Source organism: Leucopleurus acutus (assembly GCF_964270905.1).
Source record: "Leucopleurus acutus genome assembly, chromosome: 6".
NCBI lineage: Eukaryota > Metazoa > Chordata > Mammalia > Artiodactyla > Delphinidae > Leucopleurus > Leucopleurus acutus.
In genome coordinates, this window is record NC_139149.1 from 28,937,147 (window position 1) to 28,963,098 (window position 25,952).

The following is a 25,952-nucleotide window of genomic DNA, read 5'->3' on the forward strand; positions in this document are numbered from 1 at the left end:
ACAGCCACTATGGAGAACAGTATGGGGGTTCCTTACAAAACTACAAATAGAACTACCATATGACCCAGCAATCCCACTACTGGGCATATACCCTGAGGAAACCATAATTCAAAAAGAGTCATGTACCAAAATGTTCATTGCAGCTCTATCTACAATAGCCCGGAGATGGAGACAAACTAAGTGCCCATCATCGGATGAATGGATAAAGAAGATGTGGCACATATATACAATGGAATATTACTCAGCCATAAAAAGAAACGAAAGTGAGCTATTTGTAATGAGGTGGATAGACCTAGAGTCTGTCATACAGAGTGAAGTAAGTCAGAAAGAGGAAGACAAATATCATATGCTAACACATATATATGGAATTTAAGAAAAAAAAATGTCATGAAGAACCTAGGGGTAAGACAGGAGTAAAGACACAGACCTACTAGAGAATGGATTTGAGGATATGGGGAGGGGGAACGGTAAGCTGTGACAAAGCGAGAGAGAGGCATGGACATATATACACTACCAAACATAAGGTAGATAGCTAGTGGGAAGCAGCCGCATAGCACAGGGAGATCAGCTCGGTGCTTTGTGACCGCCTGGAGGGGTGGGATAGGGAGAGTGGGAGGGAGGGAGACGCAAGAAGGAAGAGATATGGAAACATATGTATATGTATAACTGATTCACTTTGTTATAAAGCAGAAACTAACACACCATTGTAAAGCAATTATACTCCAATAAAGATGTTAAAAAAAAAAGTTTTACTCAGTGAAACACCTTTAACCTAATTGTTGCCTCAATTTTATGGTTATAATTGGTTTTGCCTGGTTTGGCAGAGAACAATGACTAACTAGTGAGAATAACACTGTTTGGCCTTCATATCACTTGCACTCTCTTCCCATGAAAGTTTTAAAATCTTAGTCCAAAGTCATTTTTCCCACCCACTTTCAACATAGGTCCTACCCAATTACAACTTATATAAGGTAGACTTGAGTACATATTTTGTGTCCTAAGGGAACATGTATGTATTATTCTCGGGCACTTCTTGGTGAATTACTAGAGAAATAGGTATATTTCCTAAATATATGTGAAATCATCAAGGTCTTCACATTTTTGCACACACATGTGCAGCCACATACCCCTTGCTCTCCCTCCCCTCACACACATCTTCCACCTTTCTTTTTTTGTGTGACTGACTCTCACTCATTCTTTTCTGTCATCTTAAAAATACTTAGTTGCTTGGGAAAGTCCAGTATGTTATAGTTCACCTATCTTATCAGCACACTTTAGTATCCTAATACAGAGTTTCGGAAACAGTGGCCCAGATGAAATATGCAGATGGAAATTTCTCATTAAATCTCATTTAAATTCCTTGTTTAATTTAATATCATTTTATATTCATTAAGTTTTACATAATAAATTAGACCCAGGCGACCAACTTAATATCATTTCTAGTGCCATAACAGTGACCCCCCCCCCATACCCACAATTACATAAAATGTGTTCCCAAGCCCCTCTATTTTCTCATGTCATTTCTTAAAACAGATGGTCACACTTGGGGAGCAGTGGTATTTATTATTCATTCTAGGCAGGTTAGCAGAGCATCTTCTAAATACTTAGCATTTTCAAGACAGCATGGGAAATGCAAAGAAGATAAAATTCCTGACCTTAAGGGACATAGAATTTAGCTAAGGAGGCAAGACCTATAGACAGGAACACTTACATAACCAAACAGGGCAGCAAAGTAAAGTGCCAGGTCTACAAGAAAGAAAGAATTCCGGGGATTCACAAAAAAGATTGAGTTTCATGCATGCTAATGAGAGAAGGATCTAAGAGCTGGCTTGACCCCTTTAATATATGTCACTCCACTATGTGCCATATAGAAATAGCATGTATCCGGATCGATCATCCACTAATTCTACATCTCAGTGATTGGTGAAGTGTAAAGGTCTACCACATGCTTCAGATGCTTACTGTCCCGTCAACTTTTTCATTTAGTCCTACTACAGGCTCTCACATCACTTGTCGAATAATGGGAAGAACATCTGACTATTTCTGAGTTTCAAATGGCAATCTAGTGATCATAGTACCCTGCAGTTTGCGTCTCAAGGCTCCTGCTACAGCTGCTTGCCTAAATGCTGGCTTCCTTGACTTACCCTACGTTCCCATTCTGTAAATTTCTAGCCCTTTCTTTGATGGGTTTTTGACCTACATCTTTGATTTGCTTTCAAGTAACTTGTGGTCTCATTCTGTTCACTCTTCCTCTATCTGCTTGGTTACTCCATGGATTTTCCTCAGAACTCTAATCTGTTGAGCTCACTGATTGATTTAAGTCTTGGGTTCCATGTATTCTCCTGCTCTGTGCTGGTCTGTCTTCTCAGGTATTCTGTTCAGCAAACTCTAAATGCCTTGGTCTCCCCCGAATCTCAGCTCCATCTTCCCAACTCATGAAATCCGGTGAGTTCTGCCTTTGGTCCCCTCCTTGCCCTGCAGACTGGAGACTTTCAAGGCTGTAAGCTGGGGCAATAAGTAAGCTGGTTGTCATATCAGGGGAGAGGGTAAGTGTACTTGCATCTAATGGATAGGAGCCAGGAATGCTGCTAAACATTCTGTAATACACAGAACAGTCCCCCACAAGAATAAATCATCCAACCCAAAATGTCAATAGCATGCCAAAGTTCAGAAACTCTAGCTTAGTCTTATACAATAACCAGAGTTTTGGAGAAGAATACATTCACATTTTTTCTCTTTCTGTATATCTTAGTTACAAAAGCTGATTTTGTGTTTGGTTTCAATTAAGTTTCTGCACTTTTTCTGGCATATCAGAAAGAAAAGCAAGTGTACTTTTCTGCCAGTGGTTTGGGTAAAAATCACAATAAGATCTGAAAGGGAAAAGGGAAAAGGAGAAAAAGATCAATAAGATGCAGAGACATAGATGATTACCCCCAAGTAATAAATTCAATTCAGATTTATTAAATATTGTGATTTTATGTTGATTCTGCAGAGCCTGTGAGTTGGTATTATTCCCCCATGAGATGAGGGAAAAGGGGATTTAAGTGATTTGCCTGAGGTTATATGAGTGATGAATAGAAAAGATAGAATTTGAACTCAGATCTGACTCCCATGCTTTCATCTACCACTTCACAGGTACATGAAACAACAGAGACAGGCTAATGGAAAGCATCAAGCTGTTGAGTAAAACGATTTCATTTTACTGTGTCACAACTAAGATTTAATTGGGGTTGTTCTGTTCTGATCGTGGGAGGAATGGGGTTATATGAACTGCCTTCCTGGAAAGCCCAGAAAATGTTCTTTACCTCAAGAGACTGCCATTTTTAGTAGGACATCTAAGAAGAAATAAACCTTATGAAGACAGCCTTTTGAAAGAGGGGCAAATTACTTGATTTTTACATTCAGAGTGATGCTCTGAAGAGTCATGTGACCGAGGGATCCTTATATAACATTACCAGAGGGGAATTTTTGTTTTTCAGTTTAGGGCTTTCTAATACAGAAAGAAATGTCTTGAGAGTAGCTGAAATTTGTTAGTCTAAATTTTAAAAATAAAGTAAATTATTTAAAAAATAAAGTAAATAAGATGAAGTGAACGCAAAAGGAACCATAGATCTGCTTTGGATTGTGATATGAGTCTACTTTTTCTTCTTATGAAACAGTGGTGGTTTGGAGTGATAAAGGTGAGACACAGTGTGTGTGTGTCTTGCTTGTCTTAGTTTCACCTAATGGATCTCAGGTTCCTTATACAGTATGTGTCCCCAGGCGAACTCCTCCTTCACACTACCTGTAGCTAATGAAGTGTGCAGGCTGTATTCGAGAGCTTTACAATCAGTCCCAGAGAGATTTTAAGCTTTGCTTATGCCCTTGTGCAAAGTCTAATCTTATGTAAGACCTTATCATTAACAGATTTATGGGGAATATTTCCCCCTTCAAGTATACTCTATAAAACGCTGCCGGTTATATGAATTAATAAACATAGCTGTGTAGGGCTGCAATTCTGGTTACCTCTGTCTCTAACTTGAGTAATCTCTTTGAATTATATTTTGTGTCCTTTGCTGGCTGTGTGCTCCCTGGAACACTGGGGCAAAGATGATCATTTTATTCTCTCTCTTTTGACAGAAGATACTTCCGTATTAGAATAAAACAAACCTTGGATATAGCAGACAGCTGTTTAACAATTTCACATGTGCGTGTAGTAGGCAATAATGACACAGCCAAATATGAACCTGTACCATTTTGGTTAAAAAAGTTAGGAACACCAAAGCCAAGGAAACCAGCAGACAAACAAAAATAAGAACAATTAAGTTTTCTGCAAAAGGTAAAATTTAAGCCACGGTTGTCATTAATATACATATTGGCTAAAATCCAGGTTATTTTCTCTGGGAACAGTCCTGTGTAGTACTCTCTCTCCCAAAGTCCTCCAGTTTTTAGAAAGTTGGACTCCTGTTCACTGATGTCAAAGAGCAAATGGAGTGGGTAAATGGTCATTTAAGCTCAGCCTGTATTTTCCCTGAAAATGAAATAGTTTCATCTACTTGCCTCATCTGGGAGGGGCAGTGGCACAAGATTAGTACTAAATATAGAGATCAGCATTTTTCATACATTTTTGATTACCAGCCACAGTAAAATATAACTTATTGTACATAAACCCACTAATATAATCTATTCAGTTTGCTTCCTTTCTATTTCACTCCTTTCCTTCCCTTTCTTGTCCTTCCCTTCCTTTCCCTTCCCTTTCCTGTTCTAGTCTGTTCCACTCTATTCCTATTCCTATTCTAGTCTATTCCATTCCATTTCAATTTATTCTATTTTTCATGCTTAAAAAGATGCTAGTGGACTTAACTACCATGATGTTGTGACCCAACAATGACTTACAACCAAGCAATGTAGAGTGGCTCCTACACTTCCAGTTATTTTTAAGCAGCAGTTAAAAGTCAATATCCTCTTTTGTTGCTAGCACCCCTTTTTAAATAGTATGATTGATACCACATAACTTACTCATTTAAAATGTACAATTCAATAGTTTTTAGCATATTCTCTGAGTTGTGCACCCATCACCACAATTTAATTTTATAACATTTTATCATCCCCAAAGGAAATCCTGTACCCATTAAGAGTCACTCCCCGTCCAACCATCTTTCCTAGTGCCAAGCCTGGATAACCACTAATTTAGTTTCTGTCTCTATAATTGGTCTCTCCTGGACATTACATATAAATGGTATTAAACAATATTTTTATAACTGACTCTTTTTAAAATGTAGAGTAACATTTTCAAATTTTAACAAGTATCTGTGTTTCATGAGTTTCATTTTCTAAGTTATATCCCATTTTGTATAGATATATCACATTTTATTTATGCATTCATCAGTTGATGGACAATTGGGTTATTTTCAATTTGGGGTTACTATGAATAATGCTTCAACAATCATGTACATTGTGTGTGTGTGTGCATGAGTGTGTGTGCACATGCATTCACGTGTTATTTCTCTTGGGTATATACCTAAGAGTGGAATCACTGACTCATATAGTAACTATATGTTTAACATTTTGAGCAACTGCCAGACTGTTTTCCAAAGTGGCTGCACCTTTTACAGTCTCATCAGCAATGTATGAGGGTTTCAGTTTTTCCACATTTTTGCCAACACGTATTATTGTTGGTCTCTTTTATTATAGTGGGTGCAGTGGGTACAGTGGGTGCAAAATTGTATATCACTGTGATTTTGATTTGCATTTTCTTAATGACTAATTATGCTAAACGTGTTTTCACATATTTTCATGTGCTTATTGGCCATTTGTACATCCCTGGAGAAATAGTTATTCAGACGTGTAGCCCATTTTTAAGTGGATCGTTTGTCTTTTTTATTACCGAGTTATGAATTGTTTACATATTCTGAATAAAAGTCCCTCATCAGATAGATAATTTGCAAATCTTTTCTCCCATCCGTGGGCTGCCTTTTCACTTTTTAATGGTATTAATTGTAGCACAAAAGTTTCTCATTTTGATAAAAATGCCATCTATATTTTTCTTTTGTCATTTGTGCTTTTGGTGTCATACCTAAGAAAGGCTCACCTAACACAAAGTGACAAAGATTTACTCCTATATTTTCTCCTAAGCATTATATAGTTTTAGCTCTGATATTTATACCTACAATTAATTTGTTGTAATTTTTGTGGCCAGTACCTTTTTTTTTTTATTTATTTATTTTTTTGGCCAGTACCTTTTTGAATCAAGTTCACTAAGAGAGAAGTAGAGAATAAGTTTGTGACAACATTAAATAATCTAACAGAAAATAATAACAGAAATAAAGAAAAAATAGAGAAAGCGTAGGCATACATACATAATAAATACATTTTGGTAAGCTAGTAATGAAAGGTGACAGTGCAAAGCTTATAACTGAGTGGAGAAAACGAGTCTCAAACCATTAGAATAGGTGGATTTTCCTACTTAGGAAGAGTGAAGTAGAGGGGAAAGATCAGTGTTTCCAGGTAATGAAGATTAAGCTACCTCATAACGCAGATAAGTCAAAAGGTGTTGAGTAGAATGTTCAGATTTGACTGCAATGTGTTAAGAAGAAGTAATTATTTCTTAGCTGTATGCAAATTTCTAGCTATGAGGTATTGCTATCCTTAATCCCTACTAGTTTTAGCAGTTGATCTCAACTCTTCCCTTTTCATCATATTACACCAGCTTTCCAATTAGAAATGTCCTGGTCTTTTAGAAGCTATTTAAATAACCATCTTCAAACTTAAGAAGTTGAACGTATTTACTTTCAAATGTATCAGTTCTCCCCTCTTGTTAACAGACGAGTTGACAAGTGACGGGAAAATGTGAGTGTTCTCCTTGTATTGAATTAATCTCCAAAAGCAAATTACTCAGTGAACTCTTCCACCCCTCTCATATTCTAATATAAAAACAAATGATGCCTTACTTCACTCTGTATGACAGACTGAGAGAGAAAAACAAATACCATATGCTAACACATATATATGGAATATATATGGAATCTAAAAAAAAAAAAAAAGGTTCTGAAAAACCTAGGGGCAGGACAGGAATAAAGATGCAGACGTAGAGAATGGACTTGAGGACACAGGGAGGGGGAAGGGTAAGCTGGGACGAAGTGAGAGACATATATATGCTACCAAAGGTAAAATCGATAGCTAGTGGGAAGCAGCCGCATAGCACAGGGAGATCAGCTCGGTGCTTTGTGACCACCTAGAGGGGTGGGATAGGGAGGGTGGGAGAGAGATGCAAGAGGGAAGAGATATGGGGATATATGTATACATATAGCTGATTCACTTTGTTATACAGCAGAAACTAACACACCACTGTAAAGCAATTATACTCCAATAAAGATGTTAAAAAAAAAAAAAAAACCACCAAAAAACAAATGTTGCATGAGCAAACCATAAACTGAAGTCATCAGCCCAAATGATGTTGAGGTGGAATGCTTACTGTCCATCAAACATGATAATCCTTGGATCAGTACAGGAGTGGCACTAGCCTTGTCAGAACGTCTGCAACTGTGACCTGATTAAAATGAAAAGCCTAATGAACAGAATCTATGCAGCAGCTTCCCTTCATTATTCTCTCGCCACAAAACGTCACAGGCAGCATCTGGTGTCAAAGACAAATCATATTCTGACACATCCACACTAAACACTTTTGCAGCCATAAAACATGCTGCAAACTGGCTCAGAGACATGCATTTTTAAACAGCTGACATTAATGATGTATATTTAGAGAGAGCAAAAAGCTGTATTTTGCCCCTTTCAGTATACTGTATTTTCTGCTGAAATCTTTTTGGAAGAAAACTTGTACATCAAACTTCCTTTTAAGAAAAAATGGCCCCTCTGGAGTATGGAGGGTGATACTTCCTCATTTAAGAGGCTGAAGTGTGCTATAAGATGTGAAATGCAATTATGTACCATTAGCATGTTTTTGTAACTAGTAAACATCCAAAACTGTGACTTTATATTTTACTGTACAAAGCTTGATTAATTAACTTGCCATGTAGTTTACAACTAGTGTTTTTAAATATACAATAAAAAGTGCAAGTGCAGAAAGAGGCAGAGCAATATGAATATTTCTTAGAAGCAAAAAAAAAAAAAAAAATTACCAGTTCAGGTATCAGGCACCAATAAACAAACTGAAATAATGCCTGAGAATTTATATGAAAACATGGCAATAATTTCATTTGTCTGATGTAAATGAAGTCTATCAAAAGTAGACACATTAATTTAAAATTAGCTAGAATTACGGTAATAAATGTGGTATTTTAGCAATGTGTTTTAATAAACAAACCATGTAATACTGCAGAACAGAAAACAACTCCCACATATGTGTAAGGCTTAGTAAAAAATGGACTATGGAGATTTCCTTATTATTTAACAATTATCTGTCTATGTTCATACAGTTTCAGTAAAACAAAGTTTACTTTAATTTAAAACCCAACATTATTATGTACACATTCTAAAATCCAGTTTGAATAAAGCATGACATTTAAATTCACCTATAAAGCAACTTTACTTTTGTCTAGTAGGAAAATTTAAAATACCCTAATATAAGTTCAGTTTTTGATATGTCACATTTAATTTGCATTCCTATATTCACTATTCTCAATTTTATTAGATCACATTCCTTATGTAGCCTGAGAGAAGGGGATTTAAGAAATGTTCTGTGGAGAATGAAATTGTAAATGCTTGGTAGCAGGGGCTGCCTTCATTTAGAAAACTAGAAAGCATGCAGAAGTATGTGTCTTTGAGAAAAGAACATTGGTTTGGGGTCGTGGAGACCTAAAACCAAATGTGATTGCCAGCGTTTTCTAGGTATGTTATCATAGACATTTTAGTTAACTTCTTTATATCTTCATTTTCTAATATATATGGGAACTAATAATATGTACCTTGTAGATTTGTTTTGAGGTTTAGTCTTAATGTATTTAAATAAAGTAAATAGCAAATAAATTTTGCTATTCAGGTCAAACTGCTGACATTTTTTGTTTTTTATTTTTCAGTATGGGGTTAAGGTGTTCATATCTTATAACCCCAATTTGGAGCACATGGTCTGACTCTATCTGCCAAATGGTATAACCTTTGAAATGGTGGCTATGCTAGAAAATCTTGGTTTTATAGCTGCTCCATATGTAGTAGTTCAATAAGTAATAAAATCAAAGACTATTTCAGACAATTCTAAAAAAAAATAGCTCCTATACCAATAATATCTGCAAAAACTTCTTCAGAAGCTTTCATTGTGGGTCTGTTGTTGGAGGTAATTTTTTGCAGTAACGTAAGGGTCCTGGGGGCAGAGCAGATGAAAAAGACTTACGGTGGTGTGTTTAGAGGGTGTGGGACACAATAGCAACCTGCTCTGTCCCCCACCTGAGATAAAATTTTTATGGTTCTTTCTCTGCCATTCAAGTCTGCAGCTCAGGGGAATATTCCTGGGGAGCCCGAAACCATGGGAGGGCTCATGAAGAAGAAGACGACCAAGAAGATTTTCTTCAGATTTTTCTTTTAGCCTATATCCTTATAATTGATTCCTGTTCCTATATTTTTATCTTGTTATGCTATTATTTAAATTTCTAGTCTTTCTTAAAAACTCTATTTGGGCTTATTTTTGGTTTTCACAAGTAGTTTTCTTTTTTATCTTATTGCTCTATTTTATTTTTCTCCATTTTAGATTTTTTCACGCTGTATTATCTTTCTCCTAGCATTATGAAATTCTCTTAGCTAAGTAACTTTTTATATCTATAAAATTTCATTTTAATTCATTTTCTTTTTATTGAATACACTGTCTATTTTGATTTAATTTTTCTTATTAGTATTGCTTTATTTTTGTTAAATAGTAAGGGAAGTAGAACACCTGGGCATGCTCAGTTTAGCTCTAAGAGGAAAGACATGCCTTACATTAGAAGACTGGTCTATTTTATCTTCCTCTAATGATCTTCTTAGGATCCTCCTAGTTTCATGTAGTGGTCCTCCAAAGCTAAGCCACTAACTCCTGAATAACTAAGTTTGGAAATGCAACAGCATACCCTGGCCAAAATTCTTTCTGAACCAACAGTAGGCTCAATCAAAATATCACCCTATGACATTTGTTTAAAAAGTTTCTGAATTCTCACATATTAAAAACATTTACTCATTTTACACATGGTATTTGAAATCCATAGTTTCTACCCTATGGAATTACTCATTATTCTTTAACACATGGAAACAGATCACTGCACGATGGGACAAGGATTCAAAGGCTGATTTCCATTCAGGAAGGATCCTTATAACACGAAGGCCCATATTGTATTTATAATTTTAAAAATCAATGACTTTTGAATCCTCTACTAGAACTCCTCCTAATGAGAAATAATAAAGAATTATTAAGAAAACTGAATTAATTATTGTTAAAATCCTCTAGGTTAGAATTCGAGCTTGTGAAGAACTTGTTAAAATGTGTTTTGGGTACCTACTTCAGAGAATTTAGTTGGTCTTAAGTAAGGCCCAGGAATTTGAATATTTAATCAGCATGTCTCTGTGAATCTAAAGTAGGTAGTCTGCAGACTGAACTTTAAGGATCACAGTCCATAACACTGGTCTTTCAATCTTCCTTCCCTAATTTTGAGCATAAAGGAGATTTTATCCAGGTCAGAGATTTTGACAAGTGGAGTTTGTACAGAAGAGGCAACTAGTTAGAGTTATCTAAGCAAAATGTCGATGTGTCCCAGAGGTTGCCATTCAGCTGTATTTGATTCCATCTACTGATCAACAAGACCTGTTGTTTTCCTCCTGGATTCACAAGGAGCAGCCCTTGGGGAAACAACAGTCCCAGGCCAGATTGTTTATGAGTAGAGCTTTGGCAGTGACTTAATCCTGGCATCCAAAATCCCCAGAAAAATATCATACCAGCCAATGACTACAAACACTATTTGACAGACAGAAGTTAAACTGGTTGCAAACAACTCCGTAGGGTGTAGAACATTGGTACCCCTGATACCTTCCTTGTCATGACTATATTTTTCCCTTAGAGTCAGAAAGTTAACAAGACAAAATCCACAAATACAATGAAATTCCTGTTCTAAAAGTCATGTACCGCAGGTCTGAAATAAAGCTTATTCTATGCAAGACTTCAGTTTAGAAACCTCTCCTTCCAATTCATGGAGATAAGTCTTAACTTTACTTAGACGTAAGTTTTGGCTGCTCTACTACTTTTGTTAGTTTTAGACAATTCCATGAGATGGTGCCTTTTTCTTCTGAATTTATATATATTTCTTGCATATCATTCTTTTCGAGTTGGTACAAACAGGTAATATTCAGCAAGCCACAGCAAGGAAACTTGGCACCTTTCACGCTGTTGCTCACATAATGGCCATCACCGAATTGTGCTTCATGGTCAAGACTTTATTATCAGACAGCACTGTGAGAATCAGCACTATGAATTCCACTTCTTTAAGTGTTGAAGTTGTTAATGAGAAATTGTCCATTTATCCCCACAGTATGACCCCACAAAGCATGCAAGGACATTTCTTAGAGTTTAACCTGAGGAGGGCCCACTGTCACTACTTTTTAAATAATAAAAGTAAGTAAAAGCACACATCTCACTTTCTCAGCAGTGTCTTCCAGAAAGGGCAGAGTCAATGTGATAATACTGGTTTTTCTTTTTCTTTTCTTTTTAGTTTTTCATTGTTGCCCCAAACTTTAGGTGTGAAGAATTGCATTGTTTGAATCAATATTCCTTAGTTGGTAGCATAATTTCTTCACTGGTCCAAGTAATAACCCACTTTTTATTTTTATACACTTTATCCTCCATTCCCAGTTCTGTTTCCTTTTCCAACAAATATTCGTTATAACATATCTAAGGTGAATGTTCCTAATCTATTTCCTTGCTGTTACTAGTATGTGTAAAATCCACACACCATGAATAATATTGAATGCTTGCTCTAAGATATTATATTAAAGTGTATCCCACCACAGGTCTTCTTTGGCAACAGTTTTTCCTCAATATTATTTTTTTAAAATCCATCTATGCTGCTCTTACAAGTCAGTTTACTGTTTCTAAGTGTTATATAGCATTTCATCATACCTTTTATGAATTTATTCCTTCACTGATGGAATGAGGCTTTTTCCATTTTTTTTTTGCTATTACGAACTATTATGAATATCTTCATATATTTATGTGAAAGTCAAAGTAAAAGAATTAGAAGTGAAGATATTTTTGTTATTTGCAGGCGTTATTATTATCTACGTAGAAAATCCAAAATAATAAATTAGTAAATTTAAATAAATAAGGGTTATTTTTTTAAAAGTTTAACAGCGTATCTGAATACAAGATCAATATATAAAAAGTATTAATGCTTTTATCAATAATTACTATTAAAGTTTTCCTTTATACCTTCAAATTCTACTTTCTCTTCTTTGTTCCAAGTTCTATATTATACTTTTCATTTCACAATTTCTTTCTGATACACTGAGAAAAAATTACCTTAATCCAAATTTGGCTTTGTCTACTATTCAGCACAAATATTGACTATTTTTTTAATTAAAATATATTTTTTATGCTCAAGGTCTCCAGGAAGTTTGTTGATTTTTTTAATTTACTGCTAACACCTCCTGCTGATGTTCCAACTATCAAATACCTCCTCTCATCTTTCTGAAATCATTAGTTTTATTTAGTTTGACTCCTGCTCTGGCTGCTCTGTCATCTATTTCCTCGAATATAATGTCTTCTTTTGTTTGTAATCTCTTTGGGCCCTGGTGTTTCTCGGATGTCTAATAGTTCTTTTCTTTATTAATGTTTACAGTTAAGAAATCCTACAGTACTGTGGGCTGCTGTTTATATCTTCAAGTCTGCTCCCAGTTTTCAGCAAGAGTCCCAGGTTACCATTCTATTCCTCTATAAATCTCACTGCCTGCAGTCTCTTACGTGTCCTTAACCTCTATTGCTCCAAGACATCTCCTTTTTACCTCCAGGAATCTGAACAATTTCCCTCTACATATATTGATTGGGAGAAGGGAAATAACCCATGGAACCATCTTCCATTTGTGTGTTAATATAGGAGAAATTCATGGTGGGGTGATCACATGACTTGTCATCAAACCACTGAGAGTTAAAGGTGACACTATTAATGGTTAGGACGATTGTGTCCTAACTTGAACATATGGTCTACTTTAATCCCTCTTAGAAAAATACTGGCTATCAAAAGGTTTAATAAGTCTATGAATAACATAAATCATTCTAGGAAAAGGGCAAGATGGCAGAGTAGGAAGACCCTGAGCTCACCTCCTATCATGGGCACACCAAAATTATACAACTGTTACAGAACTACTATTGATGAGAAAGGCCAAATCTACCAGAAAATATCATCTGCAATGAAAGATATAAAGAAGAAACCACAACAAGATGGGTATAAGGGGTAGAGTCACACAATACAGTCAAGACACGTAGCCAGGTTGGGTGACCCACAAATAAGGAGAATAGTTACAATTGTAGTGGTTCTTCCCAAGGAATGAGGGATCTGAGCCCCACATCAGTCTCCCCAGCCTGGGGGTCCTGCACTGGGGAGACAAGCCCCCAGAACTTTGGCTTTGAAGGCCAGTAGGGCTTACTTTCAGGAGACTCAGAAGGCTGTGAGAAATAAAGATTCCACTCTTAAAGGGTGCACACAAAATCTCACAGGCGCCAGGACCAAGGGCAGAAGCAGTAATTTGAAAGGAGCCTGGGTTAGACCCACCTGCTGAACTTGGACAGCCTCCCAGAGAGGCAGGAGGCAACTGGAGCTCAACCTGGGGACATAGACACTGGTGGCAGCCATTTTGGGGAGCTCCTTCTACCACATGGACACTTGCTGGCAAGCACCATTTTGGAATCCTCCCTCTCGCTTACTAACCTGCGGACCTAGCCCTACCCCAGCCCAAGATCCTGTATGCACCAGTACTGGGACACTTCAGGCCAGGCAACCAACTGGGTGGGACCAGCATGCAGGCTGCCTTAAGACCCTCTGAGCCCACAGTCACCACTGGACATGGCCCAGCCCACCAGAGTATCCAGAACACAGCCCCACACACCAGTGTGCAAGCAGTAGGCCCAGGACCCCCAGGCCCTGCAGAGCCTTGCAGCCAGAAACCCTGAGACCCAGATCCATTCATTAGGAGGCAGGCACCAGCTCCAGAACACCCTAGGCCCTGGCCTCACCCACAAGCCAGCTGGCTCCAGCCTTGGGACCAGCCTTACCCACCAGTGGGTAGGTACTAGTTCCAGGACACACTGGGCCTGGGCCCTACCCATTGGCAGGCCAACACCAGCTCTGCAATACTTCCGATTCATCAGCCAGCCACCCCAAGATCCAGCCCCAGTCACCAGTAGGCCAACACCAGCTTTGGGACACCTTGGGACCCACAACCAGCTGTGTTAGGAAGTGGCCCCAGCCAGCAGCGGGCCAGCATTAGATCTGGAAACCCCAGGCCCATAACTAGACACCCCAGAGCCCAGCTCTTCCCACCAGTGAACCAGCACTAGCCCTGGGATCCCCAAGTTTCCCACAGCCAGCTGCCTCGTGACCTCGCCCCACCGACCAGTGGCCGGCAGCCCCTGCAAGAGTCAGGGCCTGGCAACCACCGGGACCAGCGGTTAATACCCAAAATATATAAACAGCTCGTACAACTCAATATAAAAAAAAAACAAGTAACCTGATTAAAAAATGGGCAGAAGACCTGAATAGACGTTTTTCCGAAGAAGATGTACAGGTGGCTACAGGCACATGAAAATATGTTTCAACATCGCTAATCATGAGAAAATGCAAATCAAAACCACACTGAGATATCACCTCATGCCTGTCAGAATGGCTACCATCAAAAAGACCACAGACAAGTGTTGGCTAGGACGTGGAGAAAAGAGAACCCTTGTACACTGTTGGTGGGAATGTAAATTGGTTCAGCCCCTGTGGAAAACATTTTGAGGTTTCTCAGAAAACTAAAAATAGAACTATCATATGATACAGCAATTCTACTCCTGGGTATATATTTGAAGAAAATGATATCACTATCTCAAAGATATGTCTGTACTCCAGTGTTCAGCAGCATTATTCATAATGGGCAAGACATAGAAACAACCTAAGTGTCCATCAACAGATGAATGAATGAAGAATTTGTGATACAGATAGATAGGTACCTATAGGTAGATATATAGATATAGATATATACACAATGGAATACCACTCAGACATATAAAAAAATGAAATTTTGCCATTTCAAACAACATGGATGGACCTGGAGGGTATCGTGCTAAGTGAAATATGTCAGACAGAGAAAGACAAATAATGTAGGTTATCACTTATATGTGGAATCTAAAAAATACAACAAATGAATGACAAAAACAAAACAGAGACAGACTCACAGATATAGAAAACAAACTAGTGGTTACCAGCAGAGAGAGAAAAGGGGAAGGGGCAAAGAAGGGTAGGGGATTAAAAGGTACAAACTACTATGTGTAAAATAAATAAGCTACAATAATATATTGTACAGGTCTGTGAATATAGCCACTATTTTATATTAACTTTATTTAATTTAATTAATTTATTTATTTTTTGCAGTACGTGGGACTCTCACCGCTGTAGCCTCTCCCGTTGCGGAGCACAGGCTCTGGACCCGCAGGCCCAGCAGCCACGGCTCACGGGCCCAGCCGCTCCGCGGCATGTGGGATCCTCCCAGACCGGGGCACGAACCCGCATCCCCTGCGTCGGCAGGCGGACTCTCAACCACTGCACCACCAGGGAAGCCCTATATTAACTTTAAATGGAATATAATATATAAAAATTTTTGAATCACTCTGTTGTACGCCTGAAACTAATATAATATTGTGAATCAACTATACCTCAATAAAAAGCATAAATCATTCTATCTAATGACTTGTCTGTAATATATGTTTTTTAAAGTAACAATTTATGTCAGAAAAGCATGAAGATGTATTAAGTATGATTTAATTTTAGTGAAAAATACGTAATGAAATTTGGAGATCACTTTGCCTTTTACTTTTTTCTTTCACATGGGGTGAGTGATGAATGACTAGTGTTATCAGTGGCGTGATGCTGTCATAAAATTGCTCTGTACTTCAAAGTTTCTTTTACGTTAATTAAATCTACTGAGGACAATATGTTTGTTATGACAGAACATAGTTTTCCAATGATTGCCGATGTTAGCCAATTAGCTAATTTTTCTTGCATTCCTGTTTGAGAAAAATAAAACCAGAAATTGGTATAAGAAGTGGCTTAGAAATGATTAATTGGACTTCCAAGAAAGCTCACGTTCTCCAAGAGGACATTAACCTTTGTTGTAAAACGTTAAATCTAGACCTTTGATTCTGATTTAATGAGGGTTATATGTCAGGCTCTGAAGGGTTCTGTGGTAGACAAAATAATGGCACCCCGAAAATCGTGTATGCTGTAATCCCCAGAATAGGAATGCTACTTCACGGCGCACAAGGGGTTTTTCAGACTTTGATAATTTTGAGATAGGGAGATAATCATGGATTATGTGGGTGAGCCCAATATAATCACGAAGTTCCTTATAAGAGGGAGGGAGGAAAATCAGATTCAAAGGAGATGTGACAATGGAAGCAGAGCTCAGAGAGTGACAGAGGATTTGAAGATGCCAAGCTAGTGGCTTTGAAGACGAAAGAAAGGATCCTGAGCCACGGATTGCAGGCAGCCTCTACCAGTGGAAAAAGTAAGGAGACAGATTATCTCCTGGAGCCTCCAGAAGGAGTGAGGCCCTGCTGGCACCTTAACTTTAGGGCTTCTGACCTCCAGACCTGTAAGATAAGAAGTCTGTGTTGCTTTAAGGCACTCAGTTTGTGGTAATTTGTTACAGCAGCAGTAGAAAACCAATACATGGAGCTATCCTTGGAAAGCTTTTGCAAAATTTATCATCTGGGCATTAGACAGAAGTTTTGCTGAATCGCTCCTTTGTTTCTGTCACCCAGAATGAAAGTATAATATCTAATAGAGGGTTAAATACATATCAATATATATTATGTAATAATACATAATTAATTATAGTTTATACATTATTTTATATTTATATGCCTATTTTATATATTTATACTTATGTCTATTTTATATATTTATACTTAGTATTCTGTACTTCATAAATTGATACAATGTTATACAAACATAATTAATTATATGTTAAGTATAAATAAATGTATAGTCACGGAGTCAGGTGTATTTTGGAAACGTAGTTTGTGTTGCTATAATTGAATTCAAACTAACCTATGAGGCAGCATTTATACCAAGGACAGATAACTTAATTTTGTCTTCACATTCTCATTTTTCATTTTTTATTAAACTTCCAACAGAGTTTCAACCACAGAGAATACATATGGGGTATTGATATAACCCCCCAATTAGTTTCTAAATTCTCTAGCTCTTCCCTCCCAATCCTCTCCTTTCAGAATTCCGAAGAGGTTCTTAAACTCTCATTGTCTTCCTTGAGGTGGGAAAACTGCTCATCACAATTTATTCCTCACTCTGGTTTATGGCGTCAGTTCAAACTTCGAACTCCTTTAGGATTTCCTCATAATATGCAAAGCCACATTTTGAGAATTCCCAAAATCTTTTACTCTATTCAAACTGGGCTTTTGCTAATAAAAACTGCTTTGTGACTTTTATTTTTTCCTTCTCTATGCGTCCAAAACTATCTGTTTAGAAATTACAATGTCCTCTTTGTTTTAGGCGGATCTACAATCCTCCTTGAGGCAATAAATGCCAGGGCGTGGAGTGTTAAGAACAACAAGAAACAAAACCTTCGTTACTTTCTCAAAAGATCCTGCTATACTACATCCATTACTTGGCTCACTGACCCAGGAAAAAGGGCTCAATCCTGGTCTGGCAATGCCCCTTCTATGTTTTCTCAGGGCTGGAGGAAAGCAACCAGAGCCAAGAAGCTTCAGAGCCTTTGCTCAGTCATCTTTTGTTCTGGGAAAATCTCAACTTAAGCAAGTATGCTGCTTTTTTATAGCACGAAGATGTTTTCTTTTATTATAGAGCCTTGGTGAATCTGTTTTCGTGCTTTTTAAATAAACGTATCAGAAGAAATTGTTGATGCAAAGAACTCTTAAAGTCAGGTCTCAACCTCCAATACCACGAACACTCCCGACTGCCAACACCCATCACATCATCAACAGCATCTCAGTATTTCATATTTGCTTTTCCATATAATCAATTTCCGATTCCTAATTGTGTGGATTAGAGGCCCTAGTATGGAATGAGAGCCCTGGGAATGAGCTGCCTGGCATCCAACAGCTTCTTGTCAATCTGGAAGAGTCATTATGTATAAATCATGCTGGAGGCTTTCCCAGGAAGGTATGGATTCAATTAGAGAACTTATAGGAAGATGAAGTGTATTTGCCTACAAAAACGGGTTATAAGCGTTGCTGAATGGCTCCTGAAATAAAACCCTCCACCAGTCTAGACTGTGTGGCTCATTACGATTAAGCTGTAGTAACAACAGGTGTGTAGTGAGAGAAGACCACAGATAAAGAGGAATGTTTTGGTCAGAATTGAAACATGTAAAGAAGAGACTGGGCTTGGGTGATGCCAAGGATGGTGGAGTATGAGAGTGGAGGGCCTTGGTTTGCTAAGGGATGACACTGGAATACTCAGTATGTGGTAGAGGAATTAATAGAACAGAAAGATAAGGTCATCCAGTGGAGGACGGAGAAAGGTCAAATTCAGTTAGTCACACTTGCAGCATGATGGGTTTTAATACAACATACTCCCCTAAAATTGCAGAAATGAAGTACACTCATGCGAACTTCTCAAAGCTTATCAATAGTGCAGAAATGTTTTGTTATGAGCCTTCTTCGGGGACTGAATGAAAATATGGATTGAAACCAATGTGTATAGTATCAGGAACTCAGCTGATTAAAGCAACAAGCCAAAGATGAAAGAGTTCATCACTTTCATTACTTACTGAGATGGTGTTAAGTAGGAGTGTAAAATCAGAGAAAATGCCGACCCCTCCTTTTCCATTTTCCCCCAGGGAATGGCACACTGGTGGAGGTTCTCTCCCTGTTGAAGGATCCCTAACAAAGACTCATCAAGCAGCGTTATGGACTCTGGATTTGGAGAAAGGGGGAGGGGGCGAGGGCCAGGAGCGGAAGAGTACTGGGTACTGAGTCAGAGTGGGGAAAACTGTCTTCAAGTTTTCCTTAAGGAGGTCTCAGCAGGGACACCTGACCAAGACCTCTGCCCAAGGCCTCAAAAAAAAAGACCTAGGAATGAAGGTGCCTGGGTTGGCAGTGCGAACATGTGTAACAGCCTGACTGGGCCGGTGGGCCTGTGTTCTTGACTGCACCTCCCATCAGAGGCTGTGAGGCACTGGCGAAGCACCGTGTCTGTGTGGAAAGTGAAGCTTTCCCAGTGAGGCCTTCCAGGTTCAACCTTTGTAATCGCCTATGTCAGGCTGAAAAACTCACATACAGGTTTTTAATTGGGAACCAGACTCCTCAGATAGTAGGTGCTACTTTAAATTATCCCTTTGACAATCACTTAAAGTAACTAATGTAAATAACTAATACCTTTTAATTTTATTCCAACTGGCTTAGACGGGGAATAGTCTATGGACTTCGAAGGGTGACATTTGATGCTTATCTTTGGGGAGCTATAAATTGCAGTCTTTGCAGAGGTATCTTATGGTGACAAATATTTGAATGAAAAGTGACATCTAATATACAACTGTTTTCTGTATGTGGATTTGAGGAATCTTGTAAGCATTGTTTAAAATGTTTCAAATTTATTTATTTATTTTTATTTATTTATTTATTTATTTTTTTAACATCTTTATTGGAGTATAATTGCTTTACAATGGTATGTTAGTTTCAGCTTCACATTTATTGTGATCTCCATTAAAATGAATATTTTTATTACATTTATTTTTTACCGAAGATGCCACCTCACTTCAAGCACCATTATAGGCAATATGCTAGGTGTTCACTAAAGTGTATGCAAGAAAGGAATATTAAATATTAAGTGAATATATTGTTTGCCATTTGCCTTTGTGTTATTCAGATGAAACAGCCTTCAAGCAGATAGTCAGGGGCAATGGTTTATTATTTTAGGCTACAAATTGTAAAGATTAGAACTGACAGAAAGCCAAGGCTCTGTAGAGGACACCTTGTCCATATAAAGTACTGACTTCAGTTGTGGTTTATCTCTGAGGATTTCCTGAGAATATTGTAACCAAGGACTCCTTCACTTGCTGTGGATCACCAGAACGCATCTTAAAAAAATTCTAAGGGAACAACATTGTGAAAAATGGCTTTTGCCGGGCTTCCCTGGTGGCGCAGTGGTTGGGAGTCCACCTGTCAATGCAGGGGACACGGGTTCGTGCCCCAGTCTGGGAGGATCCCACATGCCGCGGAGCAGCTGGGCCCGTGAGCCATGGCCGCTGAGCCTGCGCGTCCGGAGCCTGTGCTCCGCAATGGGAGAGGCCACAACAGTGAGAGGCCTGTGTACCGCAAAAAAAAAAAAAAAAAAAGACTTTTGCTAAGATATATTCAGAGAGAGCAAAGTTCATAGCTTTAACTGATATATTGGTCTTTGCAAAATATACCTCAGTGGGCAAGCATTTTTTTGGAGCAAAAGCTGAAACCGTTTTTCTCATTTCTTTTAGTCTAAACTGAACACAGTATTGGTAAATTTTGAAAGATCTCTGCTGGGCAAAAATCTTAAGGAATGTGCCATTTGAGATATCCAATTGTCAGAATAATTGGGAATTGATGTCTTTAGCCAAACTATAACAGATATGTACTGCAATTACTTAAGTTGGGATTTTTTCATTTTTCCAAATATAGGCTCTCTGGTTGTTTTGTGATCCCAGGACCAACTGTGATATGTAGCATAGCAATTTTGCAGGTCCTGGGTTTTGTGACTTTTGTAGGTTTCCCAATCCTCCATTGCTCTTGGGTGCCATTTCTCAGGGCAATCCAACAACCTGCATGAAGCATCGCCTCTTTCATCGAGGTTGTAAATCTGAAAACCAGATTTCCAAACCTGTCAGAAGTGTGTGTAAAATAAGAATACCTATTTTCTGAGTGAAGGCTTGAGGGAATCCTCTTTGACCCAGCGACACTATCTTGACTACCCACAGGTCATTTTTGCTTTCCTTTGTCATCTTTGTTAGACAAGTGAAGCTATTTGGTGTTTGAATTCTAGCCAGGAGGGATGTTACTATCTTTCTTTGGATTGCCCTTCTTATTTCACATTGAGATGAAAGGGTTTAAATGCCACAAGTGGAAAAAGGGAAAGACTTCGGTTTCCTGCATTCGGATCTGAATTTTACCACCTTCTAAGACAGAGATTCCAGACTCTTATGGCCCATTAGAATTTTCCAGGACGTTTTCAAAATACATCTTTTTGCCTGGCTTCACCTCAATTTCTCTAAGTGTAGGGCCTAGGGATAAGACGTTTCCAAAATTCCCAGTTGATTCTCTAATGTATAAGAGGTTGAGAATAACTGATCTAAGGCCAGTTAATTATATTTTTCAAGATCAAGTTTCCCATCTACGTAACAAAACTACTAGATGACATGGTTTCTGTTATTTTTGGTGGGGAGAGGGCTCAAATCTCAATTCATTCTTTAAACAAAATCTTACACTTGTGGAAATAAATGAAGACCAACCAAATGAGAAAAGCAAAGGCTATTCAGAGCTTGCTATATAGCAAGGGAGGCAGCCATCTCACCTGTGTTTTGGCAGAGACTCAAAGGTAGGCAGAGGGGTGGGAAAGCGCTATAGTGGAAAAAGGGAAGGCTTCAAGCATGCTCTGATTAGAGACTGTTGTCCTGAGGAAGATGTAAGTGGAATAACTATAAGTGGGAAATCCTATGTGGTGGGTTAGGTATGCATATTTGGCTTTTTCTGGTCGATCCTAAGTTGGGAGCTGAGAAAAAAATTAGAGGAGCTGTCAGTTAGTAATCAAATCTTTGCCATTTTGAGCCAGTTGTTACAGAAGTTATTGTTTAGCTTCCTGGATTGTCACTAGAGATAGTAATCGGGCTTCCTATAATTCTAAGTTATAGCAGGCTACCTTCCTGAGTTGTTTATTATAGATAAGGAGGTTGGTTTTCTCCAGGTTGATGCAGGTTGTGGGTCAGAGTTCTATTTTTATATATAATCTGGCCATTTTCCATTTGTATATTCAGTCCCTCACATTTATAATCCAAATTCTGTTGCCTAAAAAGTAGAAATAGGGAAAGAAAAGTCAAAAGAAAAAAAGGCTTAAACCTTGCCTCCATAATAGTAGGATTATTCCCCACCTTAACACCTATCGATTATTTTCTTTCTCTCTATTCCAGGGGAAAATGGGCTTTGCTGAAGTCTGCCTCCTGAGGGTCTGCAGTCCGCTTTTCTGTGACTGCCTGGCACATAAGTGTTTGTGTCAGCATCTCTGAAACATGCTATCTATTCCCTCATACTGATGCCAGTTGGGTCGGCTTTTTTGTTTTTTACTTTCCCTCTAACATAAACATGGCTATTAATATCAAGCTATTATTGAAGTTTTGCAGATTATGGAGGTGATGTTGGATAATGTTAGCAAAAAATGATTAAGAAACAATTTATAATTTAAATGATTTCTAAAATTCACTGAGCATCTTCACCACAAAGAAATTCTTATTGACCATCTTTTTAGATTCCCCTTGGTACCATGTTGCAGTGTAAATTCCCCTCCTGTAATCCTCTTTTCTATTCCGTGCAATCCAGAGTCACTCCACCACCGTATTGCCCACATTCTGTTTCTCAGGCATAGCAGGAGGAACTGAGCATGTTTCTTGTATTTTGATGTGGTGCAATTTGCATATTTGGTATAAAGTTCTCTCATTTAGATCAGGCTGAAAGACCCTTACTCTTTCAACCAAAGCAGATTATTAAGACAGCTTCTGAAATAAGAGCTTTCTACCTCAAGACAATTGCTACAACTCCCCTTGATTATAGAAGCAAATATAGTTTATTGTCTTCTCTCATATATTTCCTCTACTTGTATGTTTAAATCCAATATGTAAAACAGATAAAATCGGTTAAAATCACCAAATATGAATCACATAATTTTAATGAAAAATTGCTCAAGACCAAAAGTATTTCTAACTCATATTTTTTATGTGTCTGAATTTGAAATCGGTGGAAGTAAAATCTTTCTGCGTGGCTTTTTCCAGAAAAATAAAGGTTTGCTTGTAGTAGAGTTATATGTGTATACTTCTTTCCCCAGTTGGATTGTGAGATTCTTAAGAGTGGATATTTATCTTTCTTTTCCCAATGCCAAGCATAATAAATTGTATAGAATACGTGGTTGGTTTATATAGAATAAGTATATTGAAAAATTCTTATCCTTCCTTAATATAATGTTGTCAGCATTTTATCTGAATTATCGGGTTAGCCCTCTGATAATAAAGGCAATTAAGACGGACATGAAACCTCACTTCCTATTAAAGTTGTTGACACTCAAAGGAAAGACAGTTGATTGACTAATTAAATTTTAAATATTTTAGAAGTATTCTCTGTCTAGAGAACAGCCCAGAAATCATTGAAAAATAAAAGAGAAATAATTGGTTACAAAGCCATTTAGGTGCCCCAAACTTACTGAACAACTCTGAATTTTATCTTGTTTTCCTTTGCAAAGAGACGTTAGCTACTGTGGAACCAACCTGACTCCAAAGACCATCTCCAAGTCTCTTGCCTCGTGATGAATTTTGCTCTAGTCTCATGATTAGAGACTCAAGCTGACTGATAGATTTTTTTTCCTTTATTGCACATAGACTGGAGGTCCATGTCAATTTAGAACTTTTCCCAAAAACTTCAGTTTTTTTAGGGTACACCTCTAGCTTTTGGTAATTTATTCAAATTCAAAACAGATGGATTCCCAAATATCTGTTTTCAGATTGCATAAGGTATGTGCTCTCATTTAAAAGCAAGCAAGCAAGCAAGCAAATGAAAAAGTAAACTTGAACAACTAAACTAAAATACAGTTCTCCCACTAAGAGTACTTTTTATGTATTTGTTTTATTTCACTTTTGTTATTTCTGTTGGATAAAGGACAGCTTCATAACTGAGTACAAAAAATAAAAATAAAGATCAAAACAAATAATAAACTGTTCCTAAATATATGCCAGCATTCATTATAAAATATGCACTATAAAAAATGAAGTGTTTGAAATAAAATCACACTGAAACTTCCATGTTATAGTGTAAGACCAAGTTAGAGATCTTCAACTAGGAAAAATTCATGGTTTAATTTCATTTAGATCACTATCACAAGTTTATTATATATATATATATATGTACACATTCACACACTCAATAACAATATATGTAGCTTTTCTGTGGGTCAATTGCCATCAAATAAAAAAATAAAATGACTTTGAAATCATAGAGATGTGACAGCTTAACAGTGGAATATATATTTATATATAGGTATATAGTTACATATTTCTCCCCAGTGCACTCTGAGGCTCTGGGACTATGGTAATTTAGTGGTAAGCAAGACTGACACAGTCTCACTCCTTATGGAGCTTTCATTGTTATTGAGTAGAAAAGGACAAGGATTATTTGTCAGGCAGACCTGGACCTTCATTCTGTTTTCTACATATTATCATGACTTGGGGCAAGTTTCTTAAGCTTTCCAAATTTTAATTTCCTCTTCTATATGATGGGGATAATGAAAGTTCTTCTCCTATGAAATTGCTAAAGGGTTAAAGAGGTAACAACAGTAAAGTTCTTTGTACAGAGATCATAGCAAGCATTTAATAAAGGGTGAGTTCTGTGCTCTTGCTGATGTCCTTATTATTATCTGTATCACCATCATCCTCATTGTTCGAGAAGAAACACCTTTTCCCTGTTCCTAATTTCCAGAAAGAGAAGTCCCAGAGTACACTGTATGTCTCTCTTTTTAACTCTTCACCCTTGGGAAATTGTAATAATTTATTCTTAAGTCGGAAACTGTGATAAACTGATACAAGATCCCTGGATCAGAGAGACAGATCACTCATTACAGAAGAAGGACAGCCAGAGCAGCATCTGGCCTTAGCTCCGCACAGCCCAGTTCCCAAAGGGCAGCGAGACCTGTGTATCCCAGGAGAAGAATCCTAACATTAGGAGACTCTGAACTTACATGGACTGCCAACACATCTACCCTGCTTGGCTCTGGAGAGAGAGTACTCATCATCCTGGAACGGAAGCAACATCTCTGGGAAGGGGAAGAGAGGGCATTGTAATTATTACCCTGGAATGTTCCTGTAAAAGTATGTCTTCAAAGCCCTCTGAAGGAATACATTATCCCTAACTTCCAAGGCTGTTTACTGTTCAGACACATCCTTTGCTGAGAAGGCCCTGACCACGCAGGGACATGAAAAATCCATGGAGAACTGTCTAAAAAACAGTTAGCTCTTGGTAAATTGGGGACGAATAATTTCTCATGTTGGGCTCAGCTCTGCCATTTTCCTCAGTCAGTGGCTTTTTCCCTGGGAGCATTGAAGCTCTAGAGAAAACACGAGTCAGGAGAGCTAATATGTGTGCCTGGCCCTGGGGTTCAGGTAGCAGGTCCAACCGGCTCTCACACAATGTGATATCAAACACTTTAGCAATGATCAGTCATAAGGTTGATATTTTGTTGTTGACATCTGTCATGTTTCTGCTTTCTTACTCAGTTTTTTAGGACCTTGTCAGGGAAGAAGGTATGGTTTTTGGAGGCTCCCTAAGAGATCCTACCAAATTTTATGATTTCATATAGCAGTTCATAGTGTAGCACCAAGTTACTGAGGCAACTCATTTTGTTCAATATGATTTATTTCAAAAGACGCGGAAGTATAATTTAGTTTAGAAAACACTCCATCTCAAATTATGAGAATAAAAGTGGTATTATGTCAATGAGTGAGTTTCAGGTGCTTAAAAATTTTTGCTTATGTGTTGTTTCGACTAA